General features: G+C 37.4%; 1 protein-coding gene across 1 annotated transcript in view; it reads left to right on the forward strand.

The window, feature by feature from the left end:
- Positions 1-18,326: 18,326 nt before the first annotated feature.
- Atf2 (activating transcription factor 2) overlaps positions 18,327-22,131 on the forward strand; it is a 78,656-nt gene continuing 74,851 nt past the window's right edge. Inside the window, 1 exon segment of the mRNA XM_005393172.2 lies at positions 18,327-18,345. The gene's annotated coding sequence lies outside the window, so the exon portion shown is untranslated.

Raw genomic sequence — 22,131 nt, forward strand, 5'->3', positions numbered from 1 at the left:
TTCCTGCACATCGTAATTTACAGAGCTTTTGTTTATTAACATAAAAGAGAAATAATAGTTCATCAAGATCATGTGAAATAAGATTAATTAAACGAAGGTAATTGCTTAAGATGGTTTTGTGTTTTTAAGAGTTGAATGAATTCGGATACTTGGAAACAGAAACATCCAAGTTGACTTGGCCAGGCATACACATCTCAGTCAAAAAATAAATGTATCAGTTTTTAAGACATGAAGCCTTAAACTGGGAATGTGATTTTTGTTTTTCAGTAAGTCTCACATTAAGCAATTGTGTGTCTATAGTGAATCACCATGTGTCTGACTAGCAGCTAGTTTCTTATTTAAATAAGTCATCAAAAAGTGAACTGAGATTGGCTACATTTTTAAAAGCCACAAGTTGCTAGTGCTTATCACTGCTGCTAAGGTGTATAGTGGGAGTCTTAGGAATGACAGTTCATTCGACAGTATTTGCTTCTAATATTCCATGTTGCTGCGTGGTCAAAATTTTCTGAAAAGGAAGAAAGTGGTGCTACTGTAGACTGCCTTTTTACCCAGGCAGATAAACCGTGCCATCATATTTTTGCCATCTGAATTTCAAGGTTTATTTGAAGGTTAAGACAATTAGAAAAGCTGCATTATACTACTTTAGTGCTCTTTGCCTAATTTGATTTCAGCTGAGAAAGAGTAGTCAGATACAAGAATTTCTCAAGTATGAAAAGTCTCAGAAGACCTTCATGAGAATCATCTAGGGTGATTATTTAAAATACAAATCTCTGCAGGCCGTGGTAGTGTACACCTGTAGTTCCAGCACTCAGGAAGCTGTGGCAGGAGGATCACTGGGAGTTCGAGGTCAGCCTGGGCTAAGAAGTGAGTTCAAGAGCAGCTTGAACTACATAGTTGAGATCCTGTCTCAAAAAGACCAAAAAAATAAATAAAATATAAATCCCCAATCTCCATGCCTATTGAACTAGACTCTTCAGCCATGAGATTTAGCAATTTGAATTTTTAAAGTCTTCTCAGATAATTTTTGTACATAATTGTTTGAAAATCACTACTTACATTTGCTACCTTCTAGAGAATGAAATGAGATCCAAAAGAGGTAGAGCTAGAACTACAACTGCTTAATCATGTAGCCTATATCAAATATAAAATTCCTCGAGTCCAAACTATTTCTTCAGTAGTAGTACCCAGTATTTGAGCTCAGCAAAGTAAAAATTATTGTGTAACCCAGCAATTCCATCTTGGATACATACCCAGAGGAATTGAAAGTAATTCAGACAAAAACGAGACAAATGTTCATAGTAGCACTGTTCAAAATAACTAAATGTGGAAACTAGATGTCCATTAACATAAATGGGTAAACAAAATGTGGTATGTTCATACATTATTCAGCCATAAGAAAGAAGTACTAATACGTGCAAAGCATGAATGAACCTTCAAAAAGTGCTAAGTGCAAAAAACCCGATAGAAGGCCACATATGCATGATTCCATTCAAGCCAATAAGCAGTTACTAGAGAGTATGGGGAGGGACTTCTTTATGGGTGTGGAATTTCATTCTGAGGTGAACAAAAAGTTATGAAACTAAATAGTAGTAATGGTTGCACAACACTGTAAATATACTATTACTGAATTGTACACTTCAAAATAGCAAATTTTACATGTATTTTACTACAGTTAAAAATACTATGTAACAAAGTACATGGTAAAATCTTAACAGATTTTAAAATCATAGGGAAATACTTAGATTAGTCCTGTGTTACAAGTGCATTTTAAATAAAATCAGTCTTGGTGATGACCTGTTCTTGCTGCTGGTTTGGTGGTTGAAAAAGCTTGAAACATTTATTCTGGAATAGGTTTCTTGCAAGAGATGCTGCAGCTAAGGGATCCTCTGAGCCTGAAAAAATACCTGAACTGTGTTACATAGTCCTCAGGTTACAGAGCAAAAAAATTCTATCTAGGCTGGGAAGGAAATACTGCATAAAAGGCTCAACATCCTGGAGTATATCTTTTTACTTACTATTTTGCTATTTATTAGATTTCTGACATACAGAGTACACCATTGGAATACATCTGCTGTGGCAGCAGATATGTACCATTTTTTATATCAGGTACCACCTCCCTTAGTTTATGAGCTTTGCAAACAAATGTTAGTAGTAAGTGCTTTTTACTACTTTGTTTCTGAACACAAGACTGATAGAGATGTTACTTTCACACCACTCAAAAACAAAATGAAGAATTTTCCCTGTTGATAATAATAGTTGGTTTATTTTAGAACTCCAATGGGTAAGAGCACCATAGAATAAGGCAGAGATTTGAGCATATTTGCTGAAAATATTGTTCCTTAATAAAGCATTTTGGTTTTTCAGGCATGATTCTTATGTGGTAATATGTTGTTTCCTTAATGCAGGAGTGTATTTTTGATGTCTTTGGGATTCAACTCAAAAGAGAGATTTGAATATGAAGTCTGTCTTTGAGCTAAAGGGAAATGTCATTGAGGAACAAACACATATGTAACAAATGCAAAGTGAAATGGTGAATTCTACAGGGATGGCAGTTAAGTACTAAGATGTTCAGAGGGATCCAAAATAATTTCCAGTGAAAGGTACACATGAAAAAGTGCTGTTTGTCTACAATAGCAAATATAAACTTGATGAGCTGTTAAAATGTGAGGATAGGCCAGAAGAGGCTATCTTAGCTAGTGAATAGCATGAGAAAAGAAAAACCAGCCAAGTTTTGGTATGTGAGGAGATTTGCCCTGGGTGTAGGAGGGAAATAGTGTGAGATAAGACTGAAAGGTAGACTGGGGTCAAATTCTGTATTCTGGCAGATACAAGACTGGATTTTATTCATATGACCACAGACAGCCATTGAAAGTTTAGAACTATGTTTTACAAAAGTTGATTTGAGACCAGTGTATAAGAAGGCCTGGAGCCAAAATGATCAATGGCAACTCTAGTCGTTTTGCTGAGAGAAAGAGGCCTCATCTAGGATGGAGGCAGTAAGTACTTTTAAAGACTAGATTGAGCTCTAAAACAAGTCAGGAGAGAAGATGCTCTTCCCTAGCTAGAAGATACTGTCTTTTAGCCCTCATGACAACCCTGCAAAGTTGGAATTCATTTTCAAGATGCAAAGAAAAATAAGCTCAGAGGAGTTAATTCCCCAAATCAGTTAGGCAAAGTCAGGATCTATATTTAAATCTTCCTAGATTCCAAAGCCCATGCTTTCATATGTAGTGTGACTATGTTAAGGATGACATGGGAAATTTATTTGAGTGATAAATGTTGCTCATATATAACTTTAAATACAAGAGGTATAATCTTACAAGTGGGCTTGAGTAACTGGAAAGAAAAATGCTATAGTACTCAGTGTAGAGTAGATGTAAATAAAAAGTGCACAGCAGCAATAAGGACCTGATTCAAGGTAGATAACAAATTCATAGTGAATCTCATTAACCTAATTTTGTGACTTCAGCAGTGTTGGGAAGCTTGTTAGCCCAAACTGATAAAAAAGAACAAGGAAGCATTATCAGGGCTGGGCACTGACAGAAAGAAATGATGAGGTCAAGAGGGCTGTAAGCAGAAAGCAAACAAGCATATTGCTCAACAGGATAACCTATGAACCCCAAACAGTAAGGAACAAGTGAAGACACAAAGATGACAAATTGGAATAGAAGAGAGGTCTCAAGGGCCCAAAGACCTTAGTTAGGTTGATGATCTATTTCAGTAAGAGCTAAAAAACACATCAGAAATGTAAAGAACTTCAAAGTTAAAGGTCCTGGAAATAAGGTGGGTTCAAGGATTGATCAAATTTTGTGGTAAGTTGCTAAGTGACCTAAGATGGGTAGAAATGTTATTGTAGCTATAAAGAAAGACCAGGCAAATGTGAAACACCATTTTAGAACCAAATAAACTATACTCATGCTTTTGCTGAAAGTTTTAAGTTCTGTTAGATTAAGTTTTGCCAATATAATTTGGTTTGGGTGTTAGGTGTTTGGCAAAGGAAAATTTGTATTATTATGGTGCTATCTAAAATGCCATATTACATGATTTCTATATATGAAATTACAAAGAAATTCAATTCTCTATACCATATCAACTTAGTAATGTCATGGTATTATTCTACTGATAAAATCATGAACATAAGGGCCAAATACATGATCCATCAGCTACCAGCCCAATTCATTACATTATTAAAGACAAAATTTATTATTATTTTTAGATTTAATACCAGTCTCTTCTGTCTCAACAAATATGGCAGTTGGATTTTGTCTCTACCAACATTATGCCTTAACTTGCTTTGATGTAGAGATTATTATAATAGCCAAAACTTATCATAGAAAGGGATTTTTTTTCAGTGCATTGATTTCATGCACTTTTAAAAGTAGGTAATATGAGTTTATATTCCTCTCTTCTTTTACTCATTCCAGTCCCTCCCTTCCCCTTACATACATACACACACACACACACACACACACACACACACACAGAAACATGTTCACAGAAGTGGACATATTTCATAATGAACTAGAGATTATACTAGTCAGTGAGGTCTGGATCAGTGACATTGCTAGTCAGTGAGGTCTGGGTCACGGATTGCTAGTCGGTGAGCAGACTGACACCACCTGGCAGCTGTCTGGAAATGCAGGTTCTGGAGCCCACTCAGTATCTGCTGGATCAAAATTTGCATTTTAGGTGCAGGGATCTTAGGGGATTTGTGTACATATTAAACTTTGAGAAGCATTGTACTAGAATACTATAATTCCCAGGATGCCACAATTCATACTCTGTCTTTAAAAATACTGCCCCTATTCACTGGGAGATATTCTTTTTCTTCCCACCCCCAAACTGGCATGTACTGCTATCCCAGTGATTCTGAAAGAGTGTTCTGACTTCTGGTGGCCTCCCCTTTCAAAGGGTTTACAAGGCCACCTTTTCTATATACATAGCTGTCATATTAGGTTTTCCTTATGGGCTTCAAAATCGATCATATGTAGAAGTAGATACAAGAACACAGTTTAATTCTATTAAGCATGGCATAGCAACATACAAAATTAAAAACAATGCTATTCTACTTTTTTTGTTTTGGAAAATCAGATTTTTTAAAAATATGTTAATGTGTTGTTACGGAGTCCAGGGTCCCAAGTTCAAAAAGTTTGAGAACCACTGGTCTAAGCTGCCAGTGAAAACACTGATTCTAATATATGTGACATTTCACTTATAACTCTATACAATTGTCTATTTTGTAAACTGAGGATAACCCTCTCTCCCTATGTCACTTTCTTTCAACCATCAATCTGTTTATGATCTGACATGGTAGTACACACCTGTAATCCCAGCACTTGGGAGACTGAGACAGGAGGATCGCCATGAGTTCGAGACCAGCCTGGGCTATATAGTGAGTTCAAGGTTTATCTGAACTACTTGGTAAGACCCTGTCTCAAAAAAAAAAATCTGTTTATGATCTCAAAAAATTGGCCCACCTTTTTTTTCCTCCTGAGTGAAGTAAGTAATGTCTCCTCTGAGATGTTTAGTAAGTTAAATATTTTTTGTCAAGGGTGCTCAAATATTGAAGGGAAGAATTGACTTAAGATCAGCCAGGACTCACAAATCCAAGGGCTTTTGGTAGTTCCTTCTGTTAGCATGAGCTAGCACCCTATAAATGATCTCAGGCAGAGACTCCTGACAGGACCCATAGTTATTGCCAGTAGTTGCTTTTAAACGTTATGCCCATGGAGCTTCCCAAGGGAATGTTGGGACTCTTACAGTTGAGTCCCAAGGTTTGCTTACTCAAATAGCTGTAGTGGTTAATTGGTTACCAGACAACTCAGTATTAGTCTCCCAAACCTTATATCTAAAGGAAAGCTCAGAGAAATGTCCCATTCTCTGACATTGTGTAAAAAGACCAAGCTTGTAATAGTCCAGGTTGTCACAAGTGTGTTTCCACCACTGTACTTAATTCTATAGAAATTACCATAGTTATATATTTATTATACCCTGGCCCCCCATAGGAGCCTCCTTAAGGGACTCTATCTTATTTACAGTTGTAGCCTTAGAGCCAGGAGCAGTGCCTGGAATATTCATATTCAATGAATATTGATGTTTTATGAGTACAGACAGAGCATTGAGTTGACAAACTGATCTCAGAGGTGGTGTCCAAGGTAAGAATATTACTGGAAAGAGCAGTAGTTAGTCAAGGGACACAAGAAAGAAAAAGTAATTGTTTTTTAAAATCTGCTCTAATTGACTCAAAGTTCTTTTGAAATGCATTAACATTTACTGTTCTTTTTCTCACAATATATATTTTGCTCGATGGAAAGAGAGACATAATTTTACTGAATGTTTTCTGGACCTAACAATTTGTATTCTATCAGTCACATGTTTTTGTTTGTCACCATTTTCACCATCAGTAGTCTAAGTAGCTGAGGTTTTGTTGATATAATTAGTGCTACACTACACTAACACTACTGCAGTGTTAGTTATAGGCTGGTACTTCCATTTTAATTTAGGAACTAAACAGTGTTAATAATTTGGCTTCTCTCAGAGTTCTCGAGTAATTAAAATTGGTTTTAAAAGAAGATTGAGTTGGCTCACATACATGTATACTGGCCAAAAACCTATTAAAAGGTCCAATGCCATTACAATTTCACTTTCATGCCAGAAAGCATTATTGAATTTCAGGTTCATTAACTATCAAATACCATTCCCCACAATCTTCCAACAATTTCAATTTCACTTTGAAAAGTTGTGTTTTATGTGAATAATCTTGATTCTTAATTTTATTATAGACTAGAAATCACCATTTAACAAATGGAAAAACAAAGGCACTCAAAAAAAACCTTGGCTTTTGTTTATTTAGTTGGTTTTTTGAGACAGTGTTTCACTGTGTACCTCCAGCTGTCCTTTAAACTCACTAGGTAGCTCAAGCTGGCTTCAAACTCCCGGAGATCCTCCTGCCTCAGTCTCCTGGTGAGTACTGGGATTAGAGATGTGGGCCACAATACCCAGCTTTTTTGAATAATTAATGCAAATTTTCCCAAGGCCATTAATTATATTTTTCATCTTAAGCCAATTTATTGAACATCTAAATCCTCACAGTTAACAGGGGAATCTTTGAATTGTACAGAGCCATAAAATATCGAGAAATATTTTCAGCAGTCTTTTGTCTTTTTACAAGGGTACTTGTGTTACATGCAGAGCTACATCTATTCTCATATTACGTTAACCAAATGATCTTTCTTCTTGCACCCTGCCCTTCCCCACGTTTTAAAAATGCTACTTTCAAACTTAGCAGACTTTTTTCTTTTGCACTGCAAACAACCTAAGCAGGATAATGTGGGAAGAGTTCCATTTCTATCCCATATTTCAATTTGGTGTTAATAGGAGTTATTAAAATTTTAAAGGCCTGAAATGCACTCTACTGAAATTGTTATATTTATAAGAAAAATTGATAAGGTAGAACAGTACAGAGGATTTTCTCATAGAAACAAGACATGGCACTGTTTTCAGCTGCGGTGCTATACTGAATATACTGTGTTTGCTCTGGGTAAATTCCTTAGAACATTATCAAGCTAATATACACTGTATTTGGTGTTGGGGGAAAAAAGAAAAATCATTTCCAGTTTTAGCTTAGTAAAACAGAATGCAATCAGAGTAAAGTCTTTTGTTTCTACTCAGAGATGATTTGTCTTGCTTTTCCTCGAGGTGGGTAGGGTCGTCTGTGTTTGCGCGCGTCCGTATAGGGTAACACCGCGGAACCCCACCTTGCCCAAACCCTAGCTTAGCAAAAGCGCCCCTCTCGGGCTTCAGGGTAGCAGGAGGGAGGGTGTGAGCGCCGGGAAGTGACAGCAACGGAAGCATCCTACTCCTGGAGCTGGGCTCGAAGGAGGCTCCCTGCTTTCACTGCAGCTTTTTGCAGCTTCCTCAGAACTCACCTTTCATCCCCTCCCTGCCAACTCCCTCTCACGCCCTCCACCTGCTCCGCGCCCTGGCACCAGGCCAGGCCTCCACCGGGCTGCAAATCCCAGCTTCCCGCAGCTCCCTGGCGACAGAGTCAACGCCCCTTTGGCTCCGGCTCGCTCCCCTCCAGCACCGCTTCCCGCCCTTCAGGCTTTTTACCCGATCACCAGCCCTCGAGTATTCTTTAGTGCCCACCCCCTAAGCCCCGCCCTTCTGAAGACCCGCCCTCTTCTTTAAACCTCACGGAATCACCTGACCGGGAGGCGCTCCCACTGAAGGAAGGCGAGGAGAGGCGTGTGTGGAAGGGAGGGGCGCGCGGAGAAAGGGGGATGCCGGGAGTGGGCGGGGAGAAGGGTTGTCAGTCCGATCTCGCGAGAGGACGGAAGCCTGTGGGAGCCCGTGGCCTTTAAAGTGCGGTTCAGCCTTTTCCTCCAGGGGTAGTTTGTAAACACAGCTGTGCTCGGGGCGTCCGGGTGACCGAGTGAATCATGAATTAGTGACCTGGACAGGTGAGTAGGTATGGAGAGAGGGCCGCTGGACTGGAGACCGCAGGGATACGGAGAAAGAAGGCGCTAACATGGCGACGTCGCTCACTGTAGTCCCCACCCCCCGCTTCCCATCCCCTCGGGCGCTCCTGCCGCTGCCCCGAGCCCTCGGGGCGAAAGTGCCTGTGTCGGCCCCTCCTCGGCGCGCGCGGCGTTGGCCTGCGGAGCCTGACCGGCGGGCAGGACCGTTAGGTAACGCGTCCGTTGTTCCGGCCCCTCCCTCTCGCGCGCTTTCCTAGCGAAGAGGAAAAAAGAATAACGGCTGCTTAGATACCCCTCCCTCCGATTTGTCATCGCCCCGGGTGGTCACTTCAGAGGTCCCTGGGGTGCAAGTCGGGTCCGCCCAGCACTCGGGGAGACCCGCTCCCCCCGCCCCAGTCCTTGGTTGGGCAGGAAAAGGCCCACGATGATTTCCCCTCACCCGGGACTCCCGCGGTGGAGACCGTGTGTTTGTGCTGGTGGCTGGGAGGGGGACTGGGAAGCGCGGCAGAAAATAGGGTCAGGGCCCCTGACTTAGGTGGAACCCGATGGAACGAATAATGGAGTACCTGGCAGCTAGAGGTCTCGGTCTTTTCTGTCCTTTCTGCCACCCTCATACTCCCGCCACCCCCACTTTATGCAGGTGGGGCGGGGCTGAGATGTGGAGGCACCGTGATTCTGGTATCCCCCTCCCCCGTTTTGTTAACCTTCCTGAGTGGACTGCAGAGCTTCTGTAGGGAAATAATCTCTGCTCTTTATCAGTGCCCTAGACAGCAGGACCGAGGAAGAATGTACGTGTATTTTTTGTGCTTGATCCTTGAATCAAATAGAGGAGGAGGAGGAACTCGGGACTATTTTTGTGCCCCTAGGTAGTATAAGATTGTCTTTCCCTACTGGGGAGTCTTAAAGCCGGTGAGGCCACGAGCGAAACTACCATGATTATGATGGAGTAAAAGGGATTATTTCTGATTCACCTTGGGCCTATAGACTAATCCCTAAAGTACAACGTGACAGTTATAATTTCTTCAGGATTATAAATTGACACAGCTACAATACATACATGTATATATTTGAAATCAAAACAAAACAGTTTCTCTGAGCAGTTTTTGTCATAGTTGAAGAAATTCTTAACCACTGGTGCTCTTGTAGCCTGATAGACTTGGTCTCCTGTACCAAGATTATGCAGGTAAGACTGCATTTTTTTTTTTTTTTTTTCTTTTTTGGAGGGTAGTGTCTCACTAAGTATGAGGGTCTCACTATGCAGGCTGGCCTTAAATTCACTTCGGTAGCCCAGACTGACCTCAAATTCATGGTGATCCTCCTGCCTCAGCCTCTTGAGTGCTATGATTAGAGGTGTCCACCACCACATCCAGCAAGACTGGATTTTTATAAAGCTTGTTAAAAAGCCAGCCCTAAAGGGCTAAATTCCCAAACACACAAACAATAGCAATTTAGAACAGGGCGGGGTTTGAGACAAGATCTCACCAGACTTTTGAGGCTGGCCTTGTGAACTCTAGGATCTTCCTGCTTCAGCCTCCTCGGTGCTAGGATTACAGACATAAGCCACTATGCCCAGTTGAGAGTTTTATTTTGTATTTAAATTTGTTTCATTTGAGCTCTCTTTTTCAGAACTATAGAAGCATCTTTGCTAAAGTATGTTTTAAAAAATAACCCTTCTGCAGGTCTAGAATTAAGACAGTTCAGGGATCTTTAATAGTAGTACTAAAGCATTCAAAATTTTATGAAAGTATTCCTAACAATTCAGATTTACAGTCGATGTGAATGCTACTTCCTGAGACATGTTTAATCTTGCTTTGAGGATGCTACTGTCATTAAGTTGTTAAAAATTATTTAAAATGTAATATTGTGGTAATTTAAGATTTAAGTGTTTTGTATTTTGTCAGAAAGGAACTTCCTGGGACTTTTCCTCAGTGTGGTTAAGGTATGTGATACCTTCTGTAGATATGACTGGATTCATGTGATCCTTTTTAAAATATGTACGTTTTTAGCAGAGTGGTGGCACATGCCTGTAATCCCAGCACTCTGGGAAGCTGAGACAGGAGGATAAGCCTGGGCAATTTAGTGAAACCTTGTTTTGAAGTAAAAGCGGGGAAGGGCTAGAGATGTAACTCAGTGCCAGGATCTTGGGTTTAATCCACAATACCACCAAAAGAACAAAATTGAAAAGTAAAAATAAAATACCTAATTAAAATGTTTATTTTGTATTTGGCTCATTATTTTGTGGAGGGGTGTGTGTTTTATTGATATTAAGGATTTGGAAGCTATATGTGTAATTAAAAAAGATACGCTATTCAATAAACAACTACTGTATATAATTAGCACTAATTCTCAAGAGTCATAAATTTTTTCTACCTCAGTTTTGGAAATTTGTGTTTTGATGATTTATATGTTACTACTGGTAGATTGCTAAGTGAGGTACACAGTCTCACCACAACATGCTGTTTCCACTCATTTTGTCTTCAAGTCTTCTAATATGAAGTATGTGTATAAACTGATATTTCTCTTTGTTGCTATTGAATGTCTTTAGTTTATTTAAAACCAAGTTTTTACCAGAATCTCCCTGTTTAAAAGCCAGTGGATAGGTTGGGTGGCCTCAGCTAATTTAGGCAGGAGGATCTAAATTTTGAAGCCAACTTGGGCAATTTAGCAAGACCCTGGCTCAAAAATTTAAAGAGTTGGGAATGTAGCTTAGCGTTGGGTTCTGTCCTCAGTATCATTCATTCATGCATTCACTCATTCATAAATAGATGAAATAGTTTGATATTTAACTGATCTTTTTAAAAAATTAATATAGTACTTGTTATACTGTTCCCTGTATTAAAGTGTATCCTAGAAGAAACCTTTTCTTTGTTATAGTCAGTAGCTTAATTTAACATTTTTGTGTTTATTTTAAGCTCATACCTATTCCTTGAGGACAAGAGCTTATCTAAGAATGTAATTTTTAATGTTGAAGAAGTGGTAGTCATTTATATTATGGGAAAAACGCAAAACATTTCATTTCTTTTGTTCTGTTTTTCAAAGTTAAAAAGTTACATAGGGTATACTTGTGTAGAAAATGAAGGTAGTTTATGAATCGTTAAGGCCATCAATAATTGTAATTATTTATATTATAAATATATTAAATGTATACTATATGGTTATAAATATATGAATTCTATTTATTGACAACCTATATTCATTTTACAGTACATTTAGTGATGCTTGTTTTCTTCTTGGCATTTGGCAGTGATAATAGTGATTTTTTTTTAGCTTTTGAGGCTGTTCACCCATGTCTGTATTCTGTGTCCTAACAAAGATAATCCTCCTCAACCTTTGTTTGTGTGTGTGTGTGTGTGTGTGTTTTGTCTTGTTTTGTTTTGTTTTGCCTTAAAACTGAAGAAATAAAAAGAACCTGGAGTGCAGTGGTAACTTATTACAAATAGTCTCAACAAGATTGGTAGAAAAAGAGTGGAAATAATTATAATTGACAGAATACCAAGTGGACTTTGGTTATTTTAGTAGTGTATCATCTGCAATATCTTGAATTTATAAATATTTCTCTCAGTCTTTTTTAGTTTGCCTAATGGAACCTAAAACTTCGTTCTTCCTGTTGGGGGCGAGAGGTTTACTGGGAATCTAACTAGGGGCTTTGCCCTTGCCAGCCAGGTGCTGTGCTGCTGAGCTATACCCCTGGCCCTGTTCTTCCAATTTTTTAACTTCATATTTTTTAAAATTTTACTGCTTAGGCTAATTTGTTCTTTTATTTATTGAACACTTGTTAGTAGAAATCAACTCCAATTTTGCCATATTAAAAGATAATTGCTTTCATTATTTTTGTTTCCTTATTTGTGCATATTCCCTATAGCTTTTACATTTATAACATAGATAAAATTTTTATTTTACATTTCTAGCATTGTATTTTCCTGTTCTGTGATGTGTAATATTTCATAGTTATGTGACAACCAAGTCACTTTTTAAATTTCCTCAGTTCTAATGCCAAAAAAGAAATGTTTTTAATTTTTGCCTGTTTTACCATTGAATTAAGCATCTTTATGCATATTATCATTTTGCTTCTTTTGAATTGTTTCTATAGAATCCTAAACTCAAATGGGGTTACTGATCAAAGGGTATAAATGTTTCTACAGTTGCCAAATTACTGCTTTCCCTTCTTCACTGAAAAGCAAGTTTACACTGCCCATTTTTGCTACGTTTTGGAATTGTGATTATTAGAACAATGTGATTACTTAATAGGAAGTTATTAGTGGGAATAAGTTGTATTATTTAGTTGTTTTTAAATTATTTACTTGATTATGTAATTTTGTTATTCTTATAGCAAGGAACTATGTGCTGAGATGGGTATTGTATATTTTGTATTTTCTGTTATTTCACTTTTTTTCATTCACTAAAACTTCTAACAGGCTAGTCATAATAATCCTTAAATTGTACGTAGTTTTATGTAGCTTGCACATGAGATGTATTTTATAGGCTATTTTCTGACTATAGATTTCATAGAATTCGTTTTGTGAATTTGTAATTTTGAATTTTCAAGATTCATAATGACAGGTTGTTTCCATGTAGATAATTCTTCAAATGAAGAATGTGTGTGTTAAAGCCAAATTTACTTTCTTTAATATAATTTACTTTCTTTAATATATTTTTCTGGCACATAGTAAGTATGAAATCAGTGTTTTAGGAAAGTTACTGGGAGTCAAATTGTCATGAATGTACCACTTATGAGCTGTGTCATGTCAGGAAAATTATATATTCTTTCTGTGCTTCAGGTTCCTATAAGGAAAATAATACTTAACTCATAGCTTTGTTGTAAGTATTCAAATAATGTATATGCAGTGCTTAAAACTGTCAGGACCTTAATGAGTAGTCAGTATATGGTGTGGAAATTATTATTGTTGAAGATCACTGAGAAGTAATAATCTAGCACAGCCTCTCACTGGCATGCTCTTGATGAAGCTTACATACAGTACAGCAACCATCTATTTGGTAGCTCTGTCAACAAACTTGGGTTTTCTGTGGGGACATACAATTTGTGGTAAAATTTTCTACCTTTGGATTTTCATAAATCTTTGTGAGAGGTATATTTTTGTTTCATATACACCCGTTTTCCTTAAGTCAGACTTTTTCTGTATCAAATTTATGTAGTAATACAGAATATCCATATTTAGAGAAGTTAAAATTACGATACTCTAGTTTCCATAAAATCCGTTTATCTTTTTCTTCACCAATCCAACCATAAACATTCTAGTGAGACTTTTTTTATTCTACTTGGCTAATAGAAGAAATTATGATTAAATTAAAATAGCACAATTCCAATGTTTGTTCTTTTGAAGTCCTTACTATTCAACCCATATTACTGCATGAATTCTCAGCCACAGTGCTGAGAGTCACTGATGTGTTGTTTGTAAGATAGGCTTTAATGATTATTGATATACAGATGTTATATTGAGAGTTTCTCCTGTAATATCATTTTCACTTGCTTAAATTTCAGCATACTTGGGAGAAAGGAGTTTATCAGTGTTTTAACATAATCATATATATAATCTGTAGTTTGTCTAGTCCATGCCCATGTTGTAATAAGAAATTTTTGTTGATATACTCTGTAATGGGGACTACCATGAATTATTATAATTCTTGGTGAATTATGAGTTTCTGGTTTTTTATAACAGCTTTATTGAACTAAAATTTGCATACCATATAATTTACAAACTTAACATATATAAGTGAGTAGATTTTAGCATATTCTGGTACCAGGAATCAAACTCAGGACCTTGCACTTACCAGGCAGGTGCTTGTGCCGCTGAGCTATATCCCCGGTCCCTGATTTTAGCATATTGATAGTGTGGTACAGCCACGACCACAATCAAATTTAGATCATTTTTGTTACCCCAAAACGAAATACTCTCCCACTAGCTACCATCTCCTAATCCTCCTCATCAAATGTAGGCAACTGTGAAGCTACTCTGTATCCTCATAGATTTTTCTGCTCTGGGAATTTTTTTTTTTAATTGAAACTGGATCATGCTCATAGGAACAATGAAGACCTCAACTTGCCTAAAGAAATGGAAACCCTGCAGAGTGAGCTTTCACACCATATTGGAGTGAGACTAGAAAATCAACAGCAGAAACACACTTAGAATACATACTTCCCCCACTTTCTTGTTATGTCTTTCATTTCATACTTTATTAATTTTTTTTAATATAAAGGAAACCATATGATGTTCAAGCTTGTGTGTCTTCTTTACTTAATATTATGGTCTGTGGTCTCAGGGTGCATCCATTTTCCTGCAAATGCCTCTCTATGGCAGAGTAGTGTTCCATTGTATATAAATATCACATTTTCTGTATCCATTTATCTGAGGGATAGGGTTTGCCTATCCAGTTGATAGGCATATAGGCTGTTTCCAAGATTTAGTTATGAATTGTGCTGCTATAAACATGGGTATGCAAGGATCACTATAATATGATGTCCTTAATTCTTTTGGGAAAGCCTGGCATGGTGGTGCATGCCTGTAAATCCCAGCACTCAGGAAGCTGAGGCAGGAGGATCATTGTGAGTTCGAGACCAGCCTGGGCTACAAAGTGAGCTCAAGGCCAGCCTGAACTGCACAGTGAGACCTTGTCCCAAAAAAAGACAAAAAAAAAAAAAAAAAACCTTTTGGGAAGAATGTAAAAAGGGAATAGCTAGATCAAATGGGATTTCTGGTGTGTTTTTTTTTTTTTTTTGAGGAATTTCCATACTGATTTCCACAGTGGTTGTATCAGTTTACACTCTCACTAACAATGAAGAAATGGTCCTTTCTCCCCTACAGCTTTGCCAACATTTATTTGTTGATTTCTTGATGGTAGCCATTCTTTCTGGGGTAAGATGGAATCTTAATGTTGTTTTAGTTTCCATTTCTCAAATGGCCAATGATGTTGAACATTTTTTCATGTATTTATTGGCCAGTTGTATTTTTCAATGAGAAGTGTTTATTCCCTTCGTATGCTCATTTTTTGATTGGATTTTTAAATTTGGGGAGTCTAATTTTTTTTTAGTTCTTTACAGATTCTATGGTAGTTTTTTGTCTGAGGAGTTAGCTGGTAAACCTTTTTTCCCATCCTGTAGGTTGTCTCTTCGTTGGTGGTTTCCTTTGCAGTGCAAATGCTTTTTAATTTAATGTGATCCGATTTGTTGACTCTTGGTATTAGTTTTTGCGCAATTGGGGTTTTATTTAGAAAGTCTTTGCCTACTCCTATGTCTTTGAGAATTTTACCAATTTTTTCTTCCAGCAGATTGTTTCTGTTCCAGTATTGATCTTTGATCCATTTTTATTTTAGTTCATTGCATGGTTAGAGATACGACCTAAGTTCAGCCTTTGCCATGTTAATAGCCAGTTTTCCCAGCACTATTTGTTAAAGATGCTATTTTTCCTCCACTAAGGGATTTGGCCCCTTTGGTAAAGATGACTGAGTGTTCCTGGAGTTGTTTCTGCATCTTCTGTTCTGTTCCATTGATATATAAGTCTGTTTTTTTCCCCCCAATACTATGCCTTTTGGTCACTCTAGCTTTGTAGTATAACTTGAGGTCCAGGATTGTGATGCTGGCTGCCTTGCCTGTGTTGGCCAGAATTGCTTTTGCTATTCAGAGTCTCTTCTAGTTCTATATGAATTTAGGACTGTTTTTTCCAGTTGTGTAAGAAATGTTACTGATATTTTAATTGGGATTGCATTAAATCTATGTAACAGTTTTGGAACTATGGCCATTTTATCAATACTGGGTTTGCCTATCCAGTAACAGGATATCTTTCCATTTCCAGTAACAGGATATCTTCTTTAATCTCTTTTTTTTAGAGTAGTCTTGATTGTAGAGATCTTTCACTTCTTTGGTTATGTTAATTCCTAAGTATTTCATTTCTATCTTCATTTTACTTTTTAAAAAACCAAGTTTTTAGTGAGAAGAAAATAGCAATATTTTATCATATACTTAAGCAAAAATAATGCTGAATATATTATATCACACATAATGCATTATTTAATCTAAAATTTTTACTATTAAAAACTTATATTATCACTTTTCCTGTTCATAAGTAATAATTTTAAAGTATAAAACTAGAACTTGTTTGCCTTACATTTCCTAGGGATTAAAGGTTTGGGATAATCAAGACCAGATAATCAGTCCCAATCTGGGATAATCAATTCATTTTAAAAAATAAGTTTACAGGGGCTGGGGATTTAGCTCAGCAGCCTACCTGGCAAGCGCAACGTCCTGAGTTCGATTCTCAGTAACGGAAGAAAAAAACAACAACAAAAAATAAGTTTACATTAAGAATTAGACCACTGATATTTTTATTAAAGAATATTTTTGAGATACTGGACTGATTTCACTGTTCAAATGCTCATAATGCACTCAAGAAATCTGCCATGCTCTTTATCTGTCTCATCAACTTTGAGGAATTTCATCAAAACTTTAGTGTATGCTTATGAATCGTGATATGTGTGAAAGACATCGGCCATGTGTACTGTGAGTGGGGGGAAAATTAAAAGTACTGCTTTCATTAAATTTGTGCCTGTTTTTTTATTATTTTATTTATTTATTTCTTACATTTATGAACTAAATGTTACATGTCAAATAAACTTAGGGATAATATTTGATCCATGGGCCAAGTGTCAGTTTAATTTTCACAGAAGATTTTGACATTAAATATGTAACTTTAAAACATAAATAAATATGTAGTTTTTGACATTAAAAAATAAAGAAGATAGTAAGATTTGGTATTAATTAAACATTGGGGAAATATAAATTTATTAGAGTCAAAGTAAATATAGTAAAAACATAGTAAACACTTTGATTATCATACACTGTTTTATAGTTATAATTTTCACTAGCTTTTTGTTGACCTTGAAATACATGTTATTTATAATTGAAGATCATAGCAAAATACTATTTGGGTTTCCCTACTAAAGGAACTTGTTTAACCTTGAAGAGGAATGAAATATTGCTAGGTTGTGGCTACAGATTTTCAAACTCCAGGATTTTAAGGTTCTGCTGCCCCTGAAGTCCTGGGGTCACACATGTATCCTGCTGTAACCTTAAAATTTTGTTCACTATATTGTCTCACAAATTACATACTTAGTATCTTAAAATAACACAGTTATTATCTGTCATTTTTGTAGGTTGAAAGTCTAGGTGTGCTCAGCTGGGTCCTTTACAAGGGTTTTCTTTTTTTCTGATTCATGAAGCATAAAAATTATACATTATAATGGGTACTATGTAATGTTTATAGAATTAATGTTTAGTTTCAACATATCTGTCTCTTCAAATATGTATTTATTTATGGTGAAAACATTCAAAATTCTTCTAGCTTTTTAAAATGTACCATATATAATTGTTACCTACAGTCATCCTACTGTGCAGTAGCATATTAGAACTTACTGTTATCTGACTATTAACTTGGTACCCATTGATCAGTGTTTCCCTATCCTTTGCTCCTCTCTGGCCTTTCCATCCTCTGATAACTACCATTCTACTCTTAACTTGTATGAGTTTTTTTTCTTTTCTTTTCTTTTTTAATTCCCCATATGAGAACATGCATATGAGAACATGAACTTGTCTTTCTGTGCCTGGCTTATTTCACTTAGCATAATGATCTGTAGTTCCATTTATGTTGTCACAAATGACAGAATTTCATCCTGTAATGAGATTCTTACAAAGCCAAAATCAATGCATTGACTGTGTTTGGTTCCCTTTTGGAGTCTCTAGGGAAGAATCCTCTTCAAGTTCATTCAGGTTGTTGGCTTAATTCAGTTCCTTGCAGTTGTAGGATTGCAATCCCTCTGTGTGTATATGCTGTTAGCCAAGGGCTACTCTTCAAAGGTGAGATGCTTTCTGTGTGCCCACCTCTAGCAATGGCACGTCAGGTCACTTTGATGCTTTGAACTTGTCTGATTCCTTTGTCTGGCCAAATCCCTCTTGACTCCAGAGGGAAAATTTCTCAGCCTTAGTTAGATTGGACCCACCTGTATTAACCTAGAATATTCACCCTACTTTAGGAGCTGCAATATTTGTACATTTGCAAAATTGCTTTTTTTGTATAATGAAACCAGTACACAGGTTCCAGGAATTAGAGCATGTACATCTTTGAGAGTAGGAAGGATTGTCATATTCTCATGCAAGTAAATTTGATAAATTTGATAAACTGTAGTCTTGCACATTCCCAAGTTGATTCCCAAAATTTAAATAGTTGAAAAGTACAATTTCTGACTTTTCTATATGGACACCACTGTTGTATTTGATAGTGTTACTGGCTTTAGAAACAAACGTCAATTAACTCATCTTTTACAGTTTGGAAATTTTCACTGTTTTCTTTTAGTACTGGGAGTTGAAATCTGGACCTTGCGCTTGCCAGGCAGGCACCAGTGCCACTGAGCTATACCTCTTAGCTGTTGCTTCTTTTTAAAAATTAAACTTTCCATTCCTTCAACATTTACTTTAATTCATTGTGTTCTGTTTTAAAATATTTTATTGGTATTTATTATGCTTTTTTGTAACAAATACAAGTTTTTTCAAAAATTTTAAAAATTTCTTTATTTTTGTGATACTCCCTCAGGACAGTGCATTTTTAGATAGTATTTCAACAATGGAAGAAGCAGTCATTAAATAAAAGTTGTTCCTTTTCCCGTCATCACATTATATGTTCAAATTTAGAGTATTCCTAAACACAGGACAGATACCATTGCTAAAGCCATATTTTGCTCTTAGCAGAAATACAAGACAGAAAAAGACATGAGGTTGAGGGTTAATAGTGTCTTAATTAATGGAGGCTTAAAGGCATTTTAAATTACACGTTTTGTTGCCTAGAAGTTTGTATAACCTGGGGCAATGCATTTAAACAAGTTTGGGGGTGGTTGAAACTGATTTTTGTTGGATTTTGATTGTTCTGTTTTGTTTATAATGTGTGAGAATGAAGACTCAGGGGAAAATAGATTGTTTTCAGGAAAATGAACAAAGGGAAGTTGAAGCTTTGGGTGTGCAGGTATCTCTTGGAAAGCTTTCTTACATGTTTAGTAATACATATCCCCATTTGAATACTACCCTTTTGTAAGACTCTCGCATTCCTGCCTTGCTCCTGTACACTCAAGGACATAAGCCAATTTTCTCTACTACCCAGGATTGCCCTTGATTATGCTGGACATCTTAGATCATTCTCAAGAAAGGCTTAATTCCTTTCTAACACTAATGCCTATCTTTTGGGCCATGTATCCTGGCACAGTATTTAGCTTTTACCAGGATAGTCATCATTAGCATTGCTGATAACCTTTCAGTGGAGAATGAGCAGTGTTTATATACACAGATTAATTATATCAAATAACAAGAAATAAATCAACAGTGGTGGTGGTAGAGATACCTGACATCTGTGCTGTATTAGCTATATTTCCTAACACCGACAAAATACCCAACACCCACATCTTAGAGGAGAGGTTTATTGGCCTGTGGCTTCCATTGAGGTTCAGTCCATGGTTGGCAGGATCTAAGGCAGAAATAGAATGTTGGAAGGGTGGAGGAAAGCTGTTCACTGTGTGGTGTCCAGAAAGCAGAAAGAGAAGGGATGAGCTGGGGATAAGAATACACTATTGGAGGTTTCACCTCCAGTGACCCACCCCGCTGGCCAGACGCACCTCCAAACATGAGTTGTTTAGGAGACATTTTAATCTGAACTATAACATTCTGCCTCTGGCCCCCAAAAGGCTAATGCCCATCTTTTGTAAAATCTAAATAGATTATTTCTAAAAGCTGCCAAAGTCAACAGTTCTAACATTGCTGAAAAGTCCAAGTTCAGTCTATCTGAGACACGGGACAACCTCTTAGCTGTGAGCCCTTGTAAAAATCAGAAAGTTAAATACTTCTAGTTTAAAATGGCATTGAAAAAACGTTGCCATTCCAAAAGGGAAGAATAGAGGAAGTGATAGAAATTAGACCAAAGCAAGACCAAAACCTAGCAGGGCAAACATTTAAATCCATGTCTAGCACCTGGGGCAAGTTATGGCACGATAGGAGTTTCAGAGGATTTGGGCCCCTATGGTCTTGCTGGTTGCAGCCCACATTGACCACCACTTTGGGGCAGCTTGGCTCACTGCCTGAGGCTTTTCTCAGTAGATCTTCCACATTCCTGGTACCCCTAGCTTCCTGGGGTCTCCACTGTACTTTTTACTTCACTCACAGCTATATACTGCCCTGACAGGGCCACACTGCCTGGGCTTACAGGCCTACTTCTGAAATCTGGATGGAAGGCCCCTGTGACCCTACACTTTTTTCATTTTGCATACCTAAAAGAAAGCACTGCATGGATTATGCCTAGGTCAGCTACCAAGGGGAGCAGTAACTGGGCCCCTCAGATTGTGGCTACAGGGACCTCTGAGTGTCTGGATGCCTAACCTCTGGGAGACATTTCCCTAGGTAGTCCTGAATGAGCTGGGCTCTCTTCTGATGTTAAAGTTGTGTATCCTTTTATATTCTTGAACTCTTGAAAGTTAGGATTCAGTCAGTTGCCGAGGTGCATTCAGACCATCTTTCCTATTATTGTTATGCAAAGTACTTGGGTGTTTTTGTTTTTATTTTTTATGTCAGTCTTTTCAGCAACTGTGCTCTCTTTAGCCCCAACTTTATGTGTGCTTCCATTCCGGCAAAGTTGCAAACTTCTCAAATCATTAAGCTCTACCATCAGCTCCTGATTCTCATTGTAAATCTATTTGAAAGCAGCCAGTAGTGTCCATGCCACAGCCTGAGCATTGAATTGTCTTGAAATTTTTCTTTTGCCTAATCAGTTAGTTCACCACCTTTAAATTCAGCATTACACACTCTCAGGATACATACAAAATGTAGACAAATTCTTTGTTAGAAGGAAACAGGCATAGTCTTTAATACAGTTTCCATTATAGTCCTTATTCCTATCTGAAACTTCATGAGCCTACCTTTACTGTCTATGTTCCTATCAGTATTCTGGACTTCTGAACTCTGACTAGAATCACCCATCAAGCTCTGCTTACAGCATTTAGGCCTTCTCTAGCCTATTTCTCCAAACTTTTCCAAACTCCCCCACAGACAAGTTCCAAAGGCTTTGAGACCACACATTCAGATACAGTCACACCAGTGACACCATTGTTGGTAACAGTTTTTTGTATTAGTTTTCCTGTTACTACAACAAAATACCCAACATCTGCAACTTAAAGGAGTAGAGGCTTATTTTGGCTAATAATTCCAGTGGGTTCAGTCACTGGTAGGTAGACTCCAAAACAGAATCAGCATGGTCAAAGAACTTGTGGAGAAAGACTGTTAACCACATGGCAGCCGGGAAGCCAAGAGAGAAGAGCAGGGGTAGTACCAGGGACGAGGGTATACCCTTGGAGGTTTCACTCCCAGTGAGCCATGCCCTATATGACCAGGCCTCACTTGTGAACATGAGACTTTTGGGAGACACTTTAGATCTAAACCATAAGATGTACCTTTCAAGTTAAAAAAAAAAAAAAAGACTTTAAAATGTTTTTCAAAGTCCAGATCATTATCTCTACATTGTATGTATAAGTCATAAGTGATAAGGGCCAAGTATAGCTGATTAGTTTAATCTTGTTGCCTCTTGGTTTTTAGGGTGTTAGTTCCTGATCA

This window comes from Chinchilla lanigera, unplaced genomic scaffold, assembly GCF_000276665.1.
Source record: "Chinchilla lanigera isolate Chin_1 unplaced genomic scaffold, ChiLan1.0 scaffold00048, whole genome shotgun sequence".
In the NCBI taxonomy this organism is placed as follows: Eukaryota; Metazoa; Chordata; class Mammalia; order Rodentia; family Chinchillidae; genus Chinchilla; species Chinchilla lanigera.